This window comes from Ptiloglossa arizonensis, chromosome 12 (genome assembly GCF_051014685.1).
Source record: "Ptiloglossa arizonensis isolate GNS036 chromosome 12, iyPtiAriz1_principal, whole genome shotgun sequence".
In the NCBI taxonomy this organism is placed as follows: domain Eukaryota; kingdom Metazoa; phylum Arthropoda; class Insecta; order Hymenoptera; family Colletidae; genus Ptiloglossa; species Ptiloglossa arizonensis.
Window position 1 is genome coordinate 8,319,080 of NC_135059.1, and position 23,889 is coordinate 8,342,968.

General features: G+C 36.5%; 1 protein-coding gene across 14 annotated transcripts in view; it reads right to left on the minus strand.

Moving 5' to 3' along the window:
• The window catches only part of LOC143153525 (uncharacterized), a 138,329-nt gene that overhangs the window by 83,584 nt on the left and 30,856 nt on the right, over positions 1-23,889 (minus strand). For 10 of the 14 annotated variants that reach the window (XM_076324848.1, XM_076324853.1, XM_076324861.1 and 7 more), the window contains exon 1: positions 20,510-20,797. The exons of 3 other annotated variants lie outside the window; for them this stretch is intronic. The gene's annotated coding sequence lies outside the window, so the exon portion shown is untranslated. Of the gene's footprint in view, positions 1-20,509; positions 20,798-23,889 lie in introns of those variants that run through there. One more of the 14 variants, XM_076324858.1, reaches the window with a different exon arrangement.

The following is a 23,889-nucleotide window of genomic DNA, read 5'->3' on the forward strand; positions in this document are numbered from 1 at the left end:
TAACATTCGGAGGGTTCTCGGAAAGTATTTAAAAACATTCGAATTCCCATGTTACTCGCGGCAGAACGTTTCTCACCACTCCGCGCGAACCGTCGCACACACGGAGTCATCTGCAACACATAGGTGCAACTCGAAGGGACGTGAAATTTACTGCTACGAAAATCTATAAAATTCTCTACCCACGCGTGTGATATTCACGCTCGTATACCCGCGGACTATAAACGCGTTAACGAGCCAATAATATTCCGAGGGTTCTCAATTCTCGGTAGCGAATTGAAAAGCGTTCGAGAGAATTCCCGTATCACTCCTACCAGAAACGTTTCTTACCTCTCTACGCGCGAACCTTTCCATTCCCGGTCCGTACGTAGGGTTCCTTTTTATTTTTCTACTTCAAAGAAGAACCCGATGTTTCCATTTGCATCGAGATTAATTTTTAACAGGCACTGTCCCTCGGCGCACCGGCTGGGCAATTAAGGCGAACTGCGCCAGTTTTCTCCGAAAGTTTCGGGACAAGCGTCGCGCCGGGCGCGCGCTGATCGAAAGTAACCGCAACGAGAGCGGCGATTAACGTTCCCCGACGAGGACTTTCGGACGAACGTCGGCCGAGGGCCGACCCGCAAGAAGCGGTCTTGCGAGATCGCGCGCGCGGATCAGCAGCCAGCGCCCCGGCGATCCTCATTGGAAAAACTGGTCCCCGCCGGCCGTCGTTTCTTCTCGTTCAGGGCATACATACTTTCGTTGTTGCCGGGCAACTTGAAATTTATTCTACCGCGGGACGGACGCGCTTGTAAACGTAATTCAGCCGCGGGAGGGTAGGTAATTCTATTTCGGTCACGAATATTCATATTTTTCTTCAATCGTACCGGATGCGAGTCAATTCGCTCGTCTGCGTCCCCGTCGGACCCGGGGTACACATTTGAATTTCATCGAGCCGGTGAGCGATTTTACCGGTTGTTCCAGAGCTTCTTTTTGGAATTTTCCTGCGTACACGTTGTATTCGTAACGTACACGTAAGGGGCACCACGGTGGTGGTTCGGGGACACGTGAACGCTGAGGAAAGTTTATAGGGACACGTGGCTTACTGTGTAACATCGCGAATGGAAATAAAGTTTCGAAAAGAAGAACTTGAAGAATTTGATTTATGGTGGCGATCGGACGATATAAGGAACCTAACGATGTGCACACCGTGTTCGATACCTTGTCCGAAGAAGTTATGGCGATCGTAATGACTACCATCTTGTAGCTTCGTGCGATTTGAAAACCGCTAATGTAACAATTCATTGTGTATTAGCTATTAACAGTATTCTTGTAACGTTGTACTAGGTACTTTAACGCAAATTAAACTCACGAGGTCGAGAAATATGGATGAAATTGAGTGTTCGTCGAGTTACGAAACTCAACAGAGGGTCGATGCAAGATCAACCCTAGGTTGACGAAAAATCAACAGAAGGTTGATGGAAGGGCAACCCTAGGTTGACGAAAAATCAACAGAAGGTCGATGGAAGGGCAACTCAAGGTCGACGAAAAATCAAGAGAAGATCGATCAAAAATTCAACTCAAGGTTGACAAAAAATCAACAGGGAGTCGGTGAAAGGTCAATCCAAGGTTGACGAAACATCAACAGAAGGTCGACCAACGGTTCAACACAAGGTTGACGAAACATCAACAGAAGGTCGATGAAAAATCAACACAAGATCAACGAAAAATCAACAGAAGGTCGACGAAAGGTCACCCCAAGGACGATGGACGAACCTAGAAGGTAGTGTAAACGAAATATCAGCGTTTCGAGTGGTGTGAATCCGCCTTAAAGGCAGCTCGTAACGAGAAACCCACGAAGCGAGTGCTCGCGTCTTTAGATGTTCATACATCCTGTCGTCACGCGCGACCGTCCGGTCAGCTCGTTCCGGCTTTTTCCTCTTTTTCTGCGTCGCGTTCTCGAGAAAGCGATAACGTTCGGTCCAAGGTTGCGGGTCTGGATCATCATCCGCTTTTTAGAGACCACCGCCCGTGTTTCCGGTGTCGGGTACCAGCCCCGCTGGCCGACCTCCGTTAAAAACCGATTAGCTGAAAACAACAACCCCGCGAGATGCAATGCAAATTGCATTCGGCCGCGAACCTGTTTCGATTACGCACGGCCGTTTCCTTCTTGCTCGTGGGATATTAATTTTATGCGTTCTCGCGTCGTTTCTTCGACGGACAATCGCCCAGGGGGACACACCGACCGAGTCAGATTGTGTCCTTTACACGTTTCACGACGATTAACCCTTTTTTTCCTAGACACGTCCAAGCCTCGTAATTGGCGGTCAGACTCCAGGTGTAATCTGACGCGGGCTTTTTGTCGGTTTTAGAAAATTGCCAGGTGAATTTTTGCCGGTGAAATTGCTCGTTTGCCGGGGAACGTTAGCGGAATCCAGAGTCGCAGATATTATTCTCGATCCCGTGTCCACGATTTTCTGCTCGCTGTTTCTCACTAAACTATAGCGACCGAGAAGTGCTTCGTCCACGTAGCCAGCAATGATAGTTCCATCGTGGAACAACGTTGCAAATTTTGTACCATTATTAACCACTGAAACGTCGTAGACGTTTCTACCGAGCCAAGTGCTAAATATGGATCTGCGACATCGCTCAAGTTTCGTGTTTCAAATCAATAACTACACCACGTGTAGGAAATATTCTGGGACAAATAACATGGTAATTCGAAGGTTTTTAAATTCTCTCCCGAGAATTGAGAACAAGCTTTCTTGTGCTTCTTATGCTTTGTAGCGTAAAATTTTTTCCCTTTGAGTTGCACGGTGCAGATGACTCCGTGTGAGAAATGGTTCGTGTAGAGATGTGACAAACGTTCTGGTACGAGTAACATGGGAATTTGAATGTTTTTAAATTCGCTACTGAGAATTGAAAACCCTCTGAACATTGTAGACACGTTAACCCGTTTGTAATTTGTAAATTATAAACATAAATATATTATCTGCGTCTGAAAAGAATTTTGTAAATTTTCGTAGCAGTACATTTCTTATCCCTTTGAGTTGCACCTATATGTTGCAGATGACTTCATGTGTGGTAAACTTCGCGTAGTGAGGTGACAAACATTCTGGTACAAGTAATACGTGGATTCGGTTTTATATTTGTATAATCGGTATTTATATTTACAGTACAAGGACTTTCAAGAATTTTTATTTTTATCACTCGTGTGGGCGGAGAATTTTTTTAGATTTATAATTTAATAAATTTATTATCCCTTTGAGTTGCATTTGAGCGCCAAACGATACGAAGAACACGGTCGTAAAACTAGATAGTTTCGATTCGTGGTCGACTAGCGTGAACATTTTTAACGAAAAACGGAAGAAGGTGAAACGATAGATTTGTAATTAATTTTTTTCTAACGAAACCGTCCTCCTGTGGAACGATAACGGTATTAGAACAGTTCTGCGTGAACACAGTAACGAAAAGGTCACTTTCCTCGCACTTGCCGAATAAACGTGAAGTCGAGCGGAACATAGATTCGATTCCACTGAACCGAGAGGCTTCCGGTTCACGGGACAGAGAAACTCGTTCCAATTATAAGCAGAGAAATAAATAATACGGTTTCCTCGTGCTTGGCAAACCTTCGGCCAAGTTCTACCGGAGTAAGTATTCTACGTGAATTTCAAGGTCACTGTTACGACGACAACTACCGAAGAAAAATATTCGTGAAATGAAACGAAGGTACAGGTTTCATCTCCCACCCTCCTGAATGTTAACCGACCGAAATTTGAATACTTTTCCATCCAACGAAATCTGCATTTACACGAGCGCGTTATAATTGAGAGAAATCGCGTTCCAAAAATTCGAACTGGTTCGCCAACACCGAAATTGTTGTATTTCTGATTTATCGTAATGTAATTCCGTGAGTTCTTCGTCGTTCTGGATGTTGCGAATGAATTAAGGTTATCAGAATTTTTATCAACTTTAAAACTGGTTAAAACGGGTCGCTGAACTTCAAGAAACGTTACAATTAAACTTACCGACAATTTAGTAACAAAAAAAAAGGTCGTTAGTTGAGAAAAAAAATAGCGAGGATACTTGCAATGACCTTAATCGCGATATCTTCAACTGTTCTTTATGGTTATGGCGAAACCACGACAGTTATGGAAAAAAAAAACGGGACTTCAATACACACGCAAGTATCGAGGTTCGTGCAATTGTTGAGGTAACCAATTCAGTAAGAAAAGATCTATTTTTGAATTTTACTTGTTACTAACAGAGAACATCCCTCAATTAACAATATCAGCTTCTGATGAAACTTGTCGTAGAGCATTGAAGAATATTAAAAAATATATTGTATATTTTTTAGAGACTTTCATCATATCCAAAAAATAAAATACTATCTTCAAAGTTATGTATTAAATACATATTCGGTTGAATTTTTCGGAAATTAAAGGAGATAGAAAAAAATATTGAATAAAAAAAAGTTTAATATAATGTTCACCAAATCATAGGTGATACTACTGGAACCCCTTGTATAATTATAGTAAAGCAATCTAATTGACTATAATAACAGCGTCTGTAATGTTTTGAAAATATTAATTAGCAAATCTGATTGTTAGTTAAGGACCAAACATTTATCGAGACATTTAATCGAACGCGTGTTTCATTTACAACTTTGACGGTAATTTTGAGTACATAAAAAGAATTAAAATATAAGATTAATATTTATCGATTTTCTACCTGTGTGTGAAATTTTATGAAAATTGGAGATTGCCAATCGATCGTTATTCCTTGCGAGCGACCATTCCTTGTATTTGTCAGCATAATGCAACGAAAGTTCGCGTTCGAGTATCAAGGTTGTACCTATCGAGTTTCTAATCTATTGGGTCATTCTAGCTTTTAGTAGCTCCGCAAGAGTATTTTCTAAATGAAAGAACTCGGGATAGATAGAGCTCCAGCGGAACTGATTCTCTCAAAGATACCTTTCTCGTGAAAGACCAGTTCCCATGATTTCCAAGAGACAAGACTTCGACAGGAAACGATACGATCCCAATAAAGACCATGATCCTTAATCAGTAACAGCCATAATATCCGTAGCGGTTAAATTTCACCAAATAACGATTCTTTCGATTGTGGACCGAGAAGCAATTAAATCTGACACGGTAACGGTACAAGATCCTTGCACGAGCCTAGAAACTTTACGATCTTTTCCAATTTTAAATTCCAGGTTAAAAATTATTTACGTTCGAACGAACTCGTAAAATTTACCGACATGTTTAATTTCATCGATATATCCCGAACTAGAATTGATGAAACATATATAAATATATGGATAAAATAATTATTATAACGTTTCAGGAGCTACAATTATTCAGAATCAAACGATGTGATTTATAGAATGGAAAAATATTAAAATTGACTCTACAGAATTCTGATAATTTTTCACCGTTAATTTTGTTCCATAATAATTTTTCCGTTAAATTGATTATTTCAAAATGGAAATCCTATGAAATAAATATTCGTAGGAATTATGATTTCCATAAATTTTGATTTCTACAACAGAGCTGGTAAAAATCGTATAAAAATTAATGCAATTAGTAAATGTGTGAAACTTTTTACGTAACTGTGTAATTGTGAAACGTGATGGCAAAAACGACGTTTCATACGCAATGAGCAAATTTATGCCTCCTCGATAAAAATGCACACCATGTATAATTTTAACTTCGTGCATAAAACACGTGAAATCTATCGCAACTTTCGCGGTCGGGATTACAAACTGTAAAAATTGCTATTTGACACGCTAACATTTAACAATTTTTTTTTTTTTTCCTTTACTTTTACAATTCTCGAGCGTGCACGAAAACTATGAAACGAATAAGCACGATGAAAACGGAAAATGGAACTACCTACCGCGATCGAAATTTACAGCTTGAGATCGCATCTCACATTTTGAATATTTAAAGCTGCAATTAACGAGCCTCAGAAACGCGTAATTGGCGTCACAAGAAACATTGATAACGACGACAAATATGTACACGTTAATGTCGGCGTTTATGCGATTCTCGGTGATATAACAACGTGTTCATCTTGAAATTTACAAGTGCTCTAAAACCTAACGCAAAATGTAGATATCGTACGATTCATAAATTTCTTCATATTTCTCCATAAACGAAGGTCAGAGATTTTTAAGGAATTAATGAATTTTTAATGCAATAGAGAGTTCTTATTAGGAACCTCCATTATCTGAATAGTACACAAAATATCTATTTAGATTAATATAATTAATTTTTGGCGATATAAAAAAGTATTGTAAACGTAATTCGAGTGATTTCAAAGTCAACTATAACAAAACCCAAATTCTTTTCCGTTTTGCACGCTGTAACAATCATTAGTATGTGACCTCGAGCTAACCTTGAACATCAAAATTGTAAACAGAATATTAAATCTACTTTTTTGCAATAATCCTACTCGAGGAATTATTTACGACACAAAGAGATTTTTTGTGAACGAATGCAATTATATTTATCGTAGTAATACCGTACAAGATTTATTTGCAATCAGATTACTAGTGCAATTTATCAGTACCTCGATAAACGTTTCACTATGCACTCCTTAAAGCGAGAGGGAGCTAATATCGAACACCATCGAGTACTGATTAGACCAGAATATATTCTTCGTTACCACATATTGAAAAATACAATTTTTGTCTTCGAAATTGCAACAATTATACACGAAATGAATTTTTATTTCACAAACAAGAGTTTGGTCTGATTAGATGAAATGTATTTTTGTTTCACCTAAGGGAAATAATTAAGTCGAAAATGGAAGATCTCGTAAACAAAGAAGAGTTCGGTCTGGCGTGAACGATAAAATAAATATTATAAAATAAAATTGTACATAGCGTTACAAAAAGAAAAAAGAATCTTTCCACGAGATACAACGTCGAACAATACCAAGATAATATTGCGCAATACTCTATGTTATCGCTTATCTCGAGACGTTCGAAACGAGAAAAGAATAGCTAAGATTTGTATTTCTCCATGATAGCGATAATACGATGACTACGAACAATAGAAAAGTCGTATTAAGAAACGTTCTACAAACTGTTCGTTCAACGTTACAAAATCATTATTACTTTCCTCGTAGTACTCGTAAACTTTCAAACAGTGTATCACACTCGTTAGTAATACTCTAAAGTAACAAGTACGTCGAACAATTATCGAATACCTACACTTCTCAGGCTACGGTTCGAAGTATCGTGGATATTCTTCGGTGTGGAAAACCGACGATCGAAGTGTGAAAAAACGAAGAGTCGAGGAAAACAGAAATCGTCGGGTGTAAACAGTGGCAAAAGCAGCCAGGTACAACCGGTCGGCGTTCGTGGCTGTTGCAAAGTCACGAACTCGACATTGGTCGAGCAAACGAGGAGAAACGGAAAGAGAAAGAGAGCACGCGGTGTGATCCACAGAGCGACGCATCGATCGTTAGATCCTTGAGCGTTTGTTTGTTTTCGATGTTAGAACTACCGACAGATTTCGGAATATTAACGCCTTGAAGCTTTCTTGCTATCAGAAACTGGCGGCTCGATAAAATCTTTCAAATCGTAAAATTAATCTGGAACGGAACATTTTTATTTTAATATAGCATGCATACGTTTACGAGAGCGTAATATTTCAATTCCAATTTGAATTCCAAGTCACTAAGTTTCCACTGATTGGAAAAAGTACAGTGAATTGACTGGTGAACGAGGGTCTCTCGAGTCCAAAGGGTTAAGGTATACTTTATATGTATTTCAAAAAAAAAAAAGTAACGTGGAAAAAGAGGAATTTACTAAATTTACTACATGTGTAGAATAAAATAAAGTTGTACTGTCTTTTGAAAATATGCTATGGAATTTAAAATAAATTTCTTTGTAAAAATAGTCGAAACTGGTCATTTTGACTGATTGATGGTATATTGTTTATTTATCGCTGCAACTTCGCTAAATGTTTCAATTTTGAAATATGTTTTTCACACAACATTGTGCACACTTCAAACTTTAAGAAAATAAGAAACAAACAATTCTATTTCTTTTTACTCATCAGGGTGATGTCATCTCTTAAGACAGTTTCATACATTAATCGCAGAATTCCAAATAAGGAATGTCTATCGATAAATAAATATCTATAGTTCATCCAAAGAAACGAGATACCAATGTTTACATTAATGCCTATATGATATTAAAGAAACTAGTTTCTTTATTATATGTGTCGTTCAATATACACGTAATTTAATTGTAAGTCAAATAATTATTATCTTTCATCAAAGTCATTTATAATTATTTATTTTGCTGAACCAAATACGTCATTTTTTTCCTCGAATATATTCTAATATCGTCAAAAGGAACTAAGATTTTGGATGGTAGCGATATTAGGTAATTCACTCTGCATGAAATTCTATCTTTATAGGTGTGTTTCAAATTTTACTCTAGCGCACGATGAATCAGAATTCATTTGCAACGCGCCAAGAATAATTCACCGATTTAAATAACTACTGCAAGCGATTACAAAGAATGCCTCTTTCCTCCCACAAATTGTTCGTTCCCATTTATTACTCATTTATTTACGCGATACGAAATTCCGAAAAATATTGAAATAAATTTTTCAAAAAATTCAGGTCATTAAATCCGAAATTCCATCCAGAATTCTCTTCAGCTGTTTCGCGTACACCTGAGAAAATATTCAACAAACAATATCTTCCAGTTTCCTTACCGAAACCTCGACGATGAATTAAGAAAAACAAATATGTCAATTATCGCTTGGTTTTCTACCGAACAATAATCCTTGTTTGTATTTCTTTTCAATTTCCAATGTAATTTTTTTTATTACACTTCAAGTATCAAAGTTTGCGAAAGAAATCAACTTTCCGTTAATTAATATCATCGTTACAATTTCAAGCAAGAGAAACGAAAACAATGACGCACGAATTAATAAGATTATTTTTTTTTTTAAATATTCTGTTACGTGTAACACCGAGACTACTCAGCATTGAAATCGGTCAATTATTATTGGCGCGTCGCGAATGAATTCCAGCCCATCGTGTACGAGGGCAAGGCGTACGAAATTCAATCGTCATTCAACGTGTCAAGAAAGCTTAATCCGAAGTGCTCGAAGGAAGGCGAGGTCGAAAATAGTCGTCAATTGTGTAACTGTAAAACGAAGCCCGTAAGAGTTCACTTTTTTTCTCGGTCAAGAAGATCGTGTCGTCTCTCCCAGAAAGGATATCGTCGGACAGGTCCATACTTTCCACGTTAGGATACGTTTCTCAGGTATCGGGACACGAGTCCGTTTTAACGGCCCGGTGCTTTTTTCGTTCGTCGTTCTCGCAAACATCGCCACCGAAAAACGGCTCAATCCACGTGGATCGCTTTGTCCCGTTTTTGTTCGAGGAAATACACGCGTGCAATTGGGGTATCGGGCATTCATATCACACGGGGATATCGGGTTCCATAAACAAACGATTCCACGGCTGGCTCCGGGTATTAAATTACAGAGGAACGTCGAAGATTCAGATTACACGACAATAAAGGGACAAATCTGCTCGTACGGGAGAGGATTTCTCGAATAATCGATCCAGTCGACCAAAATTGCAGACTTGCGATAAAACGATGGGAAACAAAGTGCAATAAATTACAGTACAGTACAAAACAAAGTACAGTAAATATTACATTCATAGGAATGTTTTTTGGAATAATAGACTCGGAAGACCAACATTGCAAACTTGTGATAAAATAATGGAAAATGAAGTATTTTTGAAAGATGCATGTTTGTAGTAGATTCATAGAAATGTTTTTTGGAATAATGGACTCGGAAGACCAACATTGCAAACTTGTGATAAAATAATGGAAAATGAAGTATTTTTGAAAGATGCATGTTTGTAGTAGATTCATAGAAATGTTTTTTGGAATAATGGACTCGGAAGATCAACATTGCAAACTTGTGATAAAATAATGGAAAATGAAGTACTTTTGAAAGATGCATGTTTGTATTACATTCATAAAAATGTTTTTTGGAAGAATAGACTCGAAAGACCAATATTGCAAACTTGTAATAAAATTATAGGAAATGAAGTAATTGTGAGAAATGCATGTTCGGTTCAGAAAACCAAAATTAAGAGCGTGTAACGAAAAGGTAGAAAATAAAACAATTTTAACGATTATTTCGAAAAGCATCGTACTTTAGAAACGTATGCGTTAATAACGAAACGTTTCGTTCTCGCATGAAATTATTTCTAACGAATATCTATTATATAGTTTTTCTTTGGGAAAAATATTCTCAACGTTACATACCGAAAACGTGAGATGATCCTAACACGGATGTGTCGAGAAGGAACATAAACCGACTTTGCATTTACCTATCGCAGAATCTGCATTGCAGGGCGAGTAACGGTGCATCCTACGCGTCTCGGGCGCGTTGCATGCGAAATGCACCCGCGGAACAACCAATTCCCCGACCTTGACGAAATCCAGAAGAATCAAATCGTATGCCCCTCTTGGTTCGTTTTCCCGGTGCATCGCATGCACAAGGGGTCACGTAAATCGTGTATACGCGCGTTTGCTTACGTACTTACGTAAACCGATTACTTAATCCTGCATTTCTGCATAAATAGCACCACGGTTCGAAGAACCGTATACACGTACCTCGAAACGAACGCAGTGTCGAAGCGAAACGTTTCTTCTGCTAGTAATCGAAATATAGACTCCACATTCCGTGTATAATTTTATCAATTTTGCTTCTCAAAATTACAAGTGACATTTTACAATTTAACGGTTCTTGAAACGAACCGTAGCATCGAAACGTAACATTTGTTCAATTAGTGTACCCAAAATACGTTTTCCAAAGTTACAAACGCCGTTTTATAGTTTGACGATCAGAGTAACCTTAGAGTCGAGGTGACTCGTTTTCTAAGCCAACATTGACGAAAATAAAAAAATTAGAAAGCGAACAATACCGTAGAGAAATACGTTCCAAAAACTGTTGCAACAGAAGCTTTCATTCCCCTTGTTCGATCGCCTCGGACGCGAGCCTAACGACTAATCGTAGTGATAAATAATTCAACGATCAACGGCATGAAGGAAGACACAAAAATTATTCCCGCAAAAGAGGAATTCCGGGAAAAAGAAGTTTCACTGCCTGGAATAGATACGTATATCACCGCATAATATATCGTTTTCCAACTGTAACGTGCATTTCGTTTCGGTCTACGTGAGATTGCACCGAGTGCAGTTACGGTTACCCGTTTTCTAGCCTCCTCGTTGCATCGTTTTTTTCGCAACTGTCCAGGGAACCGATAATCGGACGTCATGCAAATTCCACGATACACTCGGTGATTTTAGACGTAACAGTATCTTCTTCGTTTGGCGTAATTCGATAATCGTACCTATCTATGGTATCTATGCTACTTTGTAACTCTTCTTCCGAACTTTACAAATAGTACACAAGTAGGCAAACAGCAAACAAAAAATACACAAAAAGTACACATTCTCACATGTGCAGGACGTGGAACGTACTTGAAGCGATGGTTTTTCAAAAGCAACGCTATCGACGAGAAATCTCAATTACAAACGTGGTTTAAAAGGATACTCTACAGGTTCAAAATTTAAGAATTTTTTTTTTAGAAAACAAGTGAAAATAAAAATGTACAATTTTGCAGACATATTTGTCTATGATTCGAGTAACTAAACGAGTATTTTTACGTGCATATATGTATATAATTTTGTTTCAATTACGGACATGGTTTGAAAGGATACTCTACCAGTTCAAAATTCTAAAAAGTACTGTAGTTTTAAGAATTAATTTTTTTTTTTAAGAAACAAGTGAAAATATAAATGTAAAATTTTGCAGACATATTTGTATATGATTCGAGTAACTAAACGGGTATCATTAAGTGCATATATGTATATAATTTTGTAACAGGTCGATCAACTTGCCTGAGACGTTCCAGGAAGTACTATCGTGTCGCGTGGACACGATTTCATTAATTGCAATTGTCAGAAATGCACGAGGAAAAGAAATTACCCAATTATATAAGTTGTTCTATCGTTGAAACCTCAGAGATACAGATAATATCGAAACATGTTGAAATGGCAATGTTTTGAAGTGAAATCTCATTTTGTGCACAGAGATTTGACTCTTTTTTCTATGTAAAAAATATGTCAATCGTAACATTACCTTCTTTCTATATAAAAAAATATAGTAATCGTAACCAAAGAAAACTTTCAGTCACATTAACGCATATATACTTCAAGTAAACAATTGTTTAACACATTTGAAAGTACGATGATAACTTGAAGAACGAAGATATCACTTCTAGGACATGAGTAATACCGATTACTTCGTCCATAAAAAAGTGGAGTATTTGTGTGTACTCTGTGTGTAAAAATGTAGTACCGAGAAAGTGGATTCTTCCACGAAAGAATTTGTTTAAAGAAGAATTATACCTTTACAAAACACAAGATACAAATGGATCAAGGTAATTTTGATCACCTTTGTATCTGTGTATTATTAACAAGTTACAATCAATAAATTATTATTAACCATCTAATAAACAAAATTATTATTATCTAATACACGGATAAAATCAGATTTCATACTCAGAACACCCACAAGAGACAATTTTTTACGTTGCACCGTATGGAAACGTCGTTCGATGCACTTTTTCTTTTCCATTTTTCTTCAGATGAAAAAAAAAGCCTAGTAAGACGTACAAACGAGCCTTGGTTACTATATGAACATTGATGTTCACCTGAAAGAAGTGTCAGCCACTTGGTGGTATTAATTTCAGTCGTGTTCCCACATATGTAACAGGATATCGCTTCGGTGCTCGTTACCTTTGAAACGCGATTCTTTTCGTGTACTTCGAGTGTATAATAGTTTCGTGCGAACGCGGCTTCTAATTCTCGAAAAACGGTACTTCGATCTCGGTAGTCCCTTAACCCGTTTGTACCTTTGCCCTATTACATATTCGCTGGACTATTTCACATTTGACGATAAACCTATCGCTAAAAGTAATTTAGTAATTTAGTAAATATAGTAAATTTAGTAATTTAGTAAATAAATAAATTTACTCGACTGTCCTTTCGATATTAAATTTTCCAGGGTTACTCGACAAACACAGCAACTAAAAATAATTGTGTGCAGTTGCTATTTTTTTTTGTGCAGTTACTGTGCTAAATTACTATTACCAAATATTACTATTTTTTTGTGCAGTTACTGTGCTAAATTACTATTATCAAATATTACTATTTTTTTGTGCAGTTACTGTGCTAAATTACTATTACTAAATATTCTGCTCTTGATCATGAACAACAGTTATTCGATGCAGATTATTCCTCTTAACGATGCAAATGGATTAAAAATGGAAAACGACGAAAAATATACTACTACTAGGATACTAAGTTGTTCAATAAGTTTTCTCGTTTTTTCCATTGTAAAAAAATACAATAACACTTCAATTTTGAACAACTGTGAATATACGAACGAGTCGACAAATCTACATGAAACTTCACACGTGTTCATCAAACGGTAGTACCATCTTTAGAAAAATAAAACAACGAACCCGATATCTTATCGAGCAATCTGTTATATTAAAAGAAGAAAAAAAAGAATCGAGTTTAAAGGTCAGAATCGTAGCCAAGATCGTTTCGTAAACCACGAAAGGGGATCAACGAGTTCCTAATTAAAGACTGTACAACGATCAACTCGGTTCCTTGCCTCCACAATCCACGAGTTACACCATTATTATTGCACTCGGTTTCGTTTCCCTGCTTCTCCAAAGGATTCCGTTTGCAACGATTAAACAACGCGGCAAAACAGTTTCGTATTAACGGGTTCACCGTGTTGGAATAAGTGAGAAGAAACGTTCAGTAAACCAAGCCGAGGCCAAACAAACGAGATTCAAACTTTTACAATTTGTAATTCAAAGCAGTCATGGTAGATGAAACTATGAAGCGGAATGTATACTACGTGGCATGGAAATATTATATTCTACATTTGCTTCGTATAATCGGTTAGAAGTCATTTTTGAATCCATCGACTATATTTCCCTGTTAGTTACCCTAAATTTGATATTTTGTTTAATAATTCTCTGCTGAAGGTTCTCAGTAATCTACAAAAATTTCAAAGACCAATTCTATCTACATCGATGTAGTGTTTTAATTAAATTCTTAATTAAGATAATGGGTTAGAAATCATTTTTGAATCCATCGACTATATTTCCCTCTTAGTTACCCTAAATTTGTTATTTAGTTCAACAATCCTCCGTTGAAAGTCCTCAGTAAACTATAAAAATTTCAAAGACTCATTCCCTGTACGTTAATGTTGGTGTTTTAATTAAATTCTTCTTTAGAAACGAGGAAAGAAGATTTTTAAGCTTTGTTGAAGTTATCCTGTGAAATCCTTCTCGGACAAAATACTTCCCAGTGAAGCAGAAGAATAGAAATCTGATCTTGAAAACAACAAGAGCACCATGCTCGTGGTTGTACACGTACAAAGATTAATTGTCGATCCGGGTTTAGATAAGGTCTAGTCTCGAGAATCAACGACTCCTAAAATTATTAGTTTCACTTCGTAATCACGGTGTAACGCAAAAGAGAAAGTCAAGTGCGACAAAACGTGTGTTCTTTCGCGCCGAAAACCTATTCGTTCAGTTAACGCGAACAATTATTAAAATGTCTACGGGCCGGGTAGGAAACTGGTTTATCAATTATACCGGTGGTACGTGTCTGAAATAGTTGGGAATATTGGGAAATATTCGAAAGCAGGAAATTCGACGAGGAAACGGAAGTTTCGCGTAAAATTAATCACTTTGGCGCGCCACGAGCTTTCGAATAATCGATAGAGGCCTTTGTGTCTCGTTCGATAATTTTCAACGGAATTTATTCGTTCGGTTCCCAATTCGATTTAAATTCCGTTGATCTACTTATGGAAATGCGATGATAATCGAAGCAGCGATTCACAGTCTAACGCACATCGTTATCTTTGTCATTAATTATTTATTAACGGCCAACCCTGACTGAATTACTTTAACTGGCCCGATCATCACCGTTTCGTTCAATATCACAAATACGATTCCGACTCTTGTTCGATACTTTAATTAGAAGCCTCTCCGGGTATATTTTTCTTTGAAATTCCACCCCTACAAAGAGCCACAATTAATCGACCAGCGAGACGCGCTTAGTTTATGTAAGAAAACGAACACGCCCGGGGAGATAAGGTAAAAGGACACCGAGATATATTTCATTTAATCGAAACACTGTGTCGGGGCTCTTTGGTGAATCGACACGTGCGCTTTGTAACGTTTCAAAGCCGAGGATTATCTTATCTCCTCGAATTTGAATTTCTTAGACGTCAGTGTCAATTTCTTGGTTGCGTAAACCGGTGTGATCGGTGACTAATCCTTGCGTCGATTTTATTTCATACACGAGTGAATAATTTTCTAGATATTTTATTGTACCTATTCGATGCATCTTACGATACAAAGTTATTCTTGTTAGAAACGTTGGTAATTACCTTTTCAAACGAACGTTTAACTGGACGTTTCAAGCTACATGTCACTGATTCAATATTATTGTATTATTTTCGGTGAATCACGATCGAAATTCGGATTAAAATTCGTCTCTTCTAATTGGAAATTTGATCGTTGAAAGTGGAATAAATCGCGATTGGATTATTAAAAGACACTTGTTAGAGCGAATCGGTGTTAAATGGTTAGAAAAATAAGACGCGCGAGCGTATGCAACAGGTCATTGTATGCACACTGATTACAGAGAGCCGATACGAACGCAATGCGGCCCAGATTTTCGAATCAAGGCCAGGATATTTGCTCACACCTGACGCGCAAAAAGGCAAATGACGGCGAAAGTATCTGCACATCTGCAGATTGCGTGTTGCACGTTGAAGAAAAACGAGAAGACGACGAACGAATGTGTACATCGTGGCAAATCTTTGATAATGCGGGCGAAATTAAATAAGAGAATATTTAAAAATATAATATAAAAAAAAAGAAACATTTATCGCGTCGATATTCTAATATTATTCGACTTTTTACGGTGTAAAAAAAAAGTAACAAACGTTTCTACTTTTGTAGAATTTATCGTTAACCTGCGATTGAATAATCTTATTTAACATATAATTTTGTGTCCTTTAATAATCATTATTCTATATTTATTTCTCATTGCTCAAGTAATATATCAAGTGATACGTTCAATATTTAATTAACGATGAATTATTGTAATAGAAAGTTACCTGAACCGAACGACAAGTAGGACTAAGTAACAAGTGATAATTTCATAATTACCCTTTCATATTTAATCGTTTACCGCTGTTCAAATAACACGTTGAGCAATAGATTCAATATTCAATTAATCGTTAATTATTATATTACAAGGTTAATCGAACCACGGTATTGTTATTTGAAATGCCGAACCGAAGGACGACTAACGAATAAAAGGCAATTCAAATGAATGATAATAATAATGATAGTAAATTATGTGCCGTTTGAAGGAATATTTAAACAAAGCTGCTATTAAATAGTCGCGAAGTCTGGCTGCAAGAGTGTCATTTCATAATTACTATTCTCGTCGTTGGGCGGATGGTCGCCCGTAAACCTCGTAAACTAACGGATTGGCCTGCGGCGATCATAAAAAACCATTTTTACACGTAACACAACATAGGCGTGACGCGCGAAACACATTCGTGCACGTAAGGAAAAGTTGCCTGAATTCTCGACCAATGTTACAGAGAAAAGGGGAGAGAGAGAAAGAGAGGTAGGGAAAAAAAAAAGGTAAACGTTTCGTACGATGGCAAGATAGATACAAGGACCTCGAAAATCGTGCTCGGAAAGGTCACGCTTGAATGTTTACACTACGACGAACTTGTGTCCTAAACTGCACAGCAGTTCGACAAACAGAACATGTATCTATGTATCAACGATATTGAATTCGCGTTATACGTTATACGTTATGAATTATACGTTATACGTTATGAATTATACTTAATACGTTATTCGTTACGTGTTATGCGTTATACGTTATTCGTTATGTGTTATACGTTATACGTTATTCGTTATGTGTTATGTGTTATACGTTATTCGTTATGTGATATGTGTTATACGTTATTCGTTATGTGTTATACGTTATTTGTTATGTGATATGTGTTATACGTTATGTGATATGTGTTATACGTTATTCGTTATGTGTTACACGTTATTAGTTATTCGTTATACGTTATGTGTTATACGTTATTAATTATTCGTTATACGTTATATGTATACGTTATGTGTTATACATTATTAGTTATGTGATATACGTTATTCATCATACATTATTAGTTATGTGATATACGTTATTCGTTATACATTACACGTAATTCGCGTTTACTTCAATTATACTCAGTAATTATCCAAACACTTTTTATATACACATACATTATCCCTGAAACATCAATGAACATCGAGTACAGATGTCTGCATAATATTATAATGAAATTTTATATCGTGCAATATTTGAAACATTGGTACCAAATACTAGTCCATATTGAATTTTTTGATATCGGTTTAGAATGTTAAATTAATCCTATGTTAGACGCAACATAGAAATCATGTAATTTTGTACTTTGAATTATTCAAACTAAATTCACGTGTCAATTCAAAGATTTTGTACGTAATGAATACAGAAGAAATGTTTGCTTAGCTAGTACTCTAAGAAGACGCTTTTAAACAATCTGCGATCGAAGTGATACAAGTAGAGAGTAAATTGGGTAGCTGTATGAAAAATTCAATTCAACCTCAACTTTGCTACATCATCGTCAATTCTGTAATGAGCCCACGGAATCGATAATAAGCCTCCAGCAAAATATTTTAATTTTCTGTGTACCACTCAAGAAAATATTTCAAAAGATATCAAACTCGACCCGTTTATTTGCAAACGTTAACTTTCCCGATGAAAATTGAAGAATTTCAAGAACGAAACAAAAATCACACGATTCTCAAACTATTGCAACTACGTTGCGCATCGAATCGAAGAAAGTAACCATTACTAAAATTCAATTATTCGACAGTTACTTTAATTTCGCTTTCACATTTGTCAAGAATCAGCTCAATTTATCGCTAAGTATCAAATTACCTATAAATGATCATTTCCGTTCGCAAATATCGACAACGGAATCCAATTATTGGCATCGTGCCACCAATGCCAATTTATTTAGGTTTCCATTGATTATTCAACTTAATTAAATAATTGAGAGAACGGCCTCAATCCGTAGGTATTAGATTCTAGAACCACATACCGTCTCACGACCTCTTTGTTCCCGATAAGACAACGTTGTTTGAAGTACCGTTTTTATTTTACAAACGGTACCTCCTCGCGCCTGCGTTGCGAAACACTCTTTTTTTTTTTTCTTTACTTTTTTTTCGTTTTACGTAACGAACACGCTGTCAAAAGACCTGATTGATTCTCGTACAAACAGGGGATTCGCGACGTTTATAGCGCTTGAAACCAGAAACACTAAAAGGGAAATCTTAAATGCCAAGTTGTTCAAACAGTCGACAACCGACAACCGTCGCTCTCTATTTGACTAGTCATTCTTTCCATAAAATTTGTCAATGGAAATCATGGGGCGTACCTTATTCAAATAAATTTACTTCTCCGTTTTTACAACTTAGCCGAGAATCGTAAACTACCGTCCAAACAAAATAATTTTCACGGATAGGACATGTGTGTACGGGTGTCGCAATATTTATTATTTAACGCTGGAACCACCGACGGTGAACGTATTAATTAATATTAATATAATTATTGTTATATATGTACTTAATATTAAATGTATTTAATATGATATTATTACTTATATATTCCGATGCGATAATATTGCATAAATTATTGTTATCAAAGTGCACGTAGCTCAAGAACATTTCTTGTATTTCAACTTTAAAATATGTTATAATTATTAATTAATACATGTACTAATAACGTATTAATACACGTATTTTCGAAGTGAAATAGAGAAAAGACAAATTAATTTACGAGTACCATTAGTTGTATATTTTGACAATTGTTCACGAACATTGTTGACGAATACACTGTCAATAATCGAGTAATTTTAAAGTTCGAAACAAATCAAAATGATCCTCTTTGGTAGTTCCAGTGTTAAAGAAAACGAAATTATAACGTTTTTTGGTGATATTTTCGACCAGACTTCCAATTAAAATTTCGGAATAGAAGAATATTTGTAAAATAGTTATTACAATTTGCACTATATCGCAATTAACGCGTAACTCGTGATTATAATGTTTATAGATGTGGACGGTTTACATTGTTTTGTTATCTTTCTTGGCAGAGTCTTGAAAACAATCGAACAGATATACGCCTCGAGCGTATTTCGTGATAACGTTTTGTTTATCTTCGATTCTACGTTGAAAGTGGACCAAAACAGGCGTTTTTCTTATCAATTTGAAGCAAACGACAATTATCGAAACACTTCAGCATTCGATGGTTAATATGTAGTGTACGCTATCGAACGATAACGATCGACTACCATCCTTGATAGTTTCGAGAAAAATTCATTCGATAAATATCGCGTGATTAATTATCGAAGTGAAAAATGATTAAATCAATTCTTAAATCGTACGACTGATCACGAAAACGGTAAAAAGACCTTGAATTCCACCCATACAAAGTTTTCATTATTGAAATTTCCAGATAAATTTAAAACGAATTTATATGTAATTTAACTACGTCTAATTCGAAACGATTTTAACATTTTTATCAACGTTAGTATCGTTAAGCTCGAAGAAATTAATATATTCGTATTTACTTAATATTTCATGAGAATGGCACCTTCGAAACAAGTTTCACTAGTATACACTAATATACAATTTTATCGCGATGATAATATTCTTTCGAAATCGTGAAACAACAACATCCATTCACGATAGGACGTTCTTTCAAGAACTTTATTGTCTTCGTTTATTACGGAATGTTTTATTAAACCAGATAACGTCAAGAGACGGCTTAAGAATGTTTTCTAGTACTTATCAGAAAATATGTGTCCCCCATTACGTGTACTTTTATACGAGGGATGTTTTTCGCGTTCAGTTCAAGATAAAATAAAGCAATAGTATTTAAGCATCGAGACGATTTTACAAGTAAATGTGATATTATTACTTATATATTCCGATGCGATAATATTGCATAAATTATTGTTATCAAAGTGCACGTAGCTCAAGAACATTTCTTGCATTTCAAACATTGAATGTCAACTACTTACGTAGTATCCTACTTCCTTGAAACATCTTTACCGTTAACAAGATAATTTTAAGAAATTATTCGCTTAACAGAACAGTTACACGCTTGCAACATCAAAACCGCAATATAAGTGTAATTATCATAAAACCAGACATTGTATCATTTTTTATACGATCAGTATCGACGCAACATTTTCATGTTAAAGAAAATCTGAAAAAAGTGGCATCAACCGAGTGCCTTCTAAAACGATAATGGACTCACCTTGCGATTAAATCCACGCTGTTGTCATCCCGATTATCGAACGTTCTGCACTAATTTCACGAATTTTCAATTTCGCACTGACACTTTTCGTTCGTGACAAATACGCAAACCGTTTTAACGATTCGCGTCGAGGGAACACATCCCTTGTCTCACAACCACGATTCGATCGAGTTAAACGTTTGAAAAGTTCTCGACGACGAGAGATCAGAGAAACACGACCAAGAGCACACGTGCCAAACACCGACTCTTAACGACCAACACTTATGGAGCGCCGGACTACGACTGACCCACAGGTAACGGCTTTCGCGCGGACAACTTCGGCCATTTTCGCGCTCGTTCGTCGTGACTTCCCGTCGATGGTTCGGGCATTTTCGTTGTCACTCGGCTGATTTCGCTGCCTTTCGGACGTAGCGGCAGAAACAGCCGCTTTTAACGATCTATCGAACTAATTTTTTACAATTATCTTAACCTCTCAAGTTTTCAAAACTCGATCGACTTTTTCTTACTTACTTTAAAGGCTATTTTAAATGATATTGGTTCGCAATTAGATCCTATTATCTTTATGGACGAATATCCTTTTAAGTTTCGGTTTCAACATCAATGTGAATGTTAATTTATTGGTGTTTGTATTTCGTTATCCTGATACGTATATCCATTTTCATGATATGAACCATATCCATTGAACACCTATTTCCAGTTTCGTTTTTACGAAATCGATTGAATAATTATAGAATTACGAAAAACGATATGAAATTTGTGTCTAATAATTAATTTTGCAAATTTTACCGACACATACTTAAAGAAATGAACAATCGAAATAATATCACATTACATTTAGATCGACAAGATTGCAGAATGCTCGATATAGGCTCTTTCCAGCTTCGTATTTCGGTGCCGAAGACGCCGCGATGCGTGAACATCGCGACACGGCCTCACTACTGCTGCTTTCTAAAGGTGGGGGAAGCATCAAGGTGGGGGTAGATACTTTAACCCTATACAAACGATGCACACCTCATTCTTGTCCAGAGAGCTGGTAGGTAACATTGTCACTTATAAAACTATCGTAATTAAAATAAAATTATTGCTGTTTATTAAGTCAAACTATCATTTTATAATTATAACATTCCACTTACAGAAACATATTAAAGAGATCTTTCCATTTCTACGTTAAACAGGAAACGAAGAATCTGCGTATTCAAGAATTCTAAACAACAAATAATAATAAGTGCATTTAATGATAAATAAACAAAACGTTTCTTATACATTAATTTAAAGATCAAACAACACTAGAGGCAAAGAAAATTCGCAATAGCGTTTTCGTTGTTATATAGAAATAAGGAACAATCTGTCCCTGGCTGGTGGCAGTGGTACGAGATCAGTTTCAAGGTTAAACATCAGAATACCCGGTCATGCTATCACCGTAAATCGAGATGTAATACCGCCACGGCTACGCGAAACGAGAAGAAGCTGCACATCTTTCCTTAATTTTTTTTTTCCCCTCTTTTTTTCTTCTTTCTTCTCTTTATACGATCCGCGTATCCAGAACGACTGATCGATGGAATTTATGGGTTTCCGGTTGATAACGCGTGCGTCCAATGCATCGACGTATTTACGAGTGTAATTTACCGGCTTTCATGGAGCCGAGTGGAGAAAAGTGAGAAACAAGATTAAATTCACCGTGAGCCTTCCGGACGTTTTTGCGGTTCGGAAAGTATGCGAGGACACTCTTCTCCGATAGTGGAATTGTTTATTTTCCGGTGGCGACAGTACGAAAAGCTGGACGGTACGAAAATTGTATTTTCGATCGTGACACGAGCCACCAGAATCTCGGACGCGATGCACGGGGCACTGCAGAGGAAATATCGTTTCACGAATAATCGGTCGCGACGATAAGTTCGCAACGTCGATAACCGTATACCGTGTGAATCAATTGTTTCGGTTTCACTCCCTAGGGCGCAACGCAACTTTACATCCTACGCGAGAGAAATTTTCTGAACAATCACCGACGCGATTATAGTCACGCTTATGTAAAATCCCCTTCGCGCGTGAAACACTTCGAACAGGTGGTAATCTAACGGTTCGTCGACACGGAATTTCTCTCGTACGTCATAGAAGTACCCTCATCGTTTTGGCCTTTGGCGGCATTAGTCATCCTACACAGAATGATTCCACTTGCATAATTTCACGCGAGGGAACGTATCGAAAACATCGAACGAAATTTCTCCCGTACGAGAACCATCGTTTTTCGAGAAGATCAATTTAAAAAATTGTACAGGGTACAAGATTCCTATCTGAGTCGAACGCAAGTATTTTCAAACTCTGTTTTTTTTTTATTTTTTTTTTTGAAAACGAAACGATTTTTTTTTAAATCGTACCGCAGGTATTTTAGGCACCCTGTATATTACTCGAAACGGACAGACATGCGTGACCTCCGACAATATCCAGATAACATACCACTAATTTCGTACGATACATTATCAAGTGCTTTCAGTCGTATTTAGAGACGAGTGAAATCATTGTTGCGAATTTTATTTCGCAACAGGTATTTTAATCACTTGCGTTTGAATATTTGAATATTTTGCGTTTGAATATTTGAATATTTTGCGTTTGAATATTTGAATATTTTGCGTTTTAATATTTTAATATTTTGCGTTTTAATATTTTAATATTTTGCATTTTAATAATACGATTCGATCGAATTTAGAATGTTCCATACGTTGGGTATTGGTGTATTTATTAAAATTTCGATCGTGTGAAATCGAAGACTAAATTATCATATGAGCGCAACTACAATTCCGTATCACGCGTTTGACGTTTAAACTCATCCAAATTGAAATCCAAACGAAAATCTAAACCCGGGGCGAACGAAATTTATCGTCGGTTTAATATTATATTACGCATAGACCGCTGGAAGCATATTCGCGTTTCATGTGGCCATAAATTTCGATTTGGATTCGATTCCCGATTACTCGGTTAACAAGCGAAACTTATTTTAGTAACTTAAATGCGCACGAATTAATGAGTACAAAACGTACAAAACCCCACCTTCTCTATTTAAATGCAAATACAGCTGAACACTATCCAGAATGTGCACATGTTTCCTAATCGTTGTGCATTATTTGCAAAACAGAATCTGGTTGTAAATAATTTAAAAAGAGGTTTACGCCGTGCAATAACTATAAGTAATTTTTATTATGTTGACCCTGAAGCTGTTAGGGTTGGGTCAAATGAAGCACTCTGTTATATGAACATGTTCGGTACCAAGCGAGTTTTTCATATTCCCTCCCATTCACATCGAACGCCATAACGACGTTTTGAATTATCCTCAATATTTGTTCAAGTTACTATGTAAATCTATAAACATTCTTAATACTTCAATT